Raw genomic sequence first — 1895 nt, 5'->3', positions numbered from 1 at the left:
TTTTTGTGTCCTATAGCGCATTTGCGAGATTTTTGGAATTGCATATACACTGCATAAATGGTACAATTATGGCTATTTTACTTGTAATTGTTATAAATAAATGTACAAATTATATAAATAAATACATACCTAACCCCCGTTTCTTATTTTCGGCATTCGGAGTGGTTGAGGGTGCAATGGCAAGGCCATTTCCTGGTTATCAGCTGAAAACGGGATACGCCGAGCAGTATCTTGTTCTGATCCAACTTCACTGTCTGAGTCAATGGTCAATTGTTCCCTGTGGGACTTCCTTTTTAGAGGGTCAAGCAGTAGGCGATGTGGAGGAAATTAGTTCATGAATCTTTTTCATAAGGTTTTTTTCACGGTCCCCCAAAGGATCTCCAGGATTCCTGGTGGAGCCATCGGAATCCTCCGACGAAACCGCACCAGACGCCATTTACACTGAAAAATGTCAAGACAATTGAAGAAAAGTCAAAATTAAAAGTAAAAAAACGTTTTGGAGCAAATTGTATGTATGTAACATTTCAATGTTAACTTTTTTTTCTAATTTCTAAATTTTAAAAAAGGGACATTTTGGAGGAGGCCCACCACTTCCCCGCCCTGTTTTAGGTACTGATGGTACCCCTTCAGAGCTCTCGCAAGGACGCTAATTTTTTAAAAAACGAATCTACATTTAAAATTTCAAAACAAGACCTCCAAAATGTCCATGCATACGATGTTATTCGCAGTATGCAAGTGCTGTGTTTTAATAATTTTAGTAAGTTCTATTCTACTTGGTTAATATAATAAAAACACATTTACAAAATGTCAACAATAGGTAGAGAAGAATTAAAATAATACACAGCCACCTACAAAGAGAACAAAAAAGAAAAATGGTAAAGTATGCGCCTCTTTCTGTGGTGAAGGGGGTGTCGATATCCACTAACAGGCAGACCTAGGGAGAGAAAGCTGGGCGTTGGATTGGCTTCACGAGAATCAGGTTCCGCGCCCCTAAGCCAGGAAACCGGTTGTGCCTCGACGAGAAGTGTGAGTTGGGGTTGGGAATATCCCGAAGACCATGAGGAGAAAGCGTCGGAATACCTGGAGGCAGGGCGGAAGGTTGCCGATCCACGTTCGGCCCATCCTCAGTCCAGTTCCTGACCTCAGGGGAGGCGCTGCGAGCAGACGATGACACAGATCCCTCATCGTGATTTGATCTTGAAGTTTGATATGCACGGACGAGGTCTTCTGTCACCCCAGAGTTGGGGTACGCCGGACTGACACAAGAAAAATATAAGTTCAGTGCTACTACCAGCAAGCAGGTCACTCTATAGTAGAAAAGAAAGAACAAGATACAAAGCAGTGTATAAAAATAAAAGAAAATCTTAAAAAAATTATAAGCAGAATCAGTCTGTTACAAAATATCCAAAATAACCTGCAATAAGAGATAGAAAGTAAACATTAGATGCAAATAATAAACATTAGTATAATCAGGAACAGAAAATTTGTAGAATGCTAATTAATACAGTAAATAAACAGAAAGAAAAAGAAAAAAAAAACAGTTATAAATATGTACATGAAAACAATTGTCTCGTAGTCCATTGTGTCCAGGAGCAAAAGGGACATATGGGAATGTGGTAAATCCGCGCGATAACTTCACAATCGGAGGACGAGGCGTTCGGCCACCTAGAGAGAGTCACAGTTACTACCGCCGCTAATCCGCTTTAAAAAAAAAATCGCATAAAAAAAGCCCCCGAGGCACACTCCATTCGAGTGTCCCTCGGTGGGTGTTGTGAAAAGAATGTACGTACGTACGTACGTATGTATGTATGTATGTATGTATGTATGTATGTATGTATGTATGTATGTATGTATGTATGTATGTATGTATGTATGTATGTATGTATGTATGTAAC

This window comes from Hesperophylax consimilis, unplaced genomic scaffold (assembly GCF_061612785.1).
Source record: "Hesperophylax consimilis isolate HC1 unplaced genomic scaffold, BYU_Hcon_1.0 scaffold_252, whole genome shotgun sequence".
Taxonomy (NCBI): domain Eukaryota; kingdom Metazoa; phylum Arthropoda; class Insecta; order Trichoptera; family Limnephilidae; genus Hesperophylax; species Hesperophylax consimilis.
Note: the sequence above shows the minus strand (reverse complement) of the source record.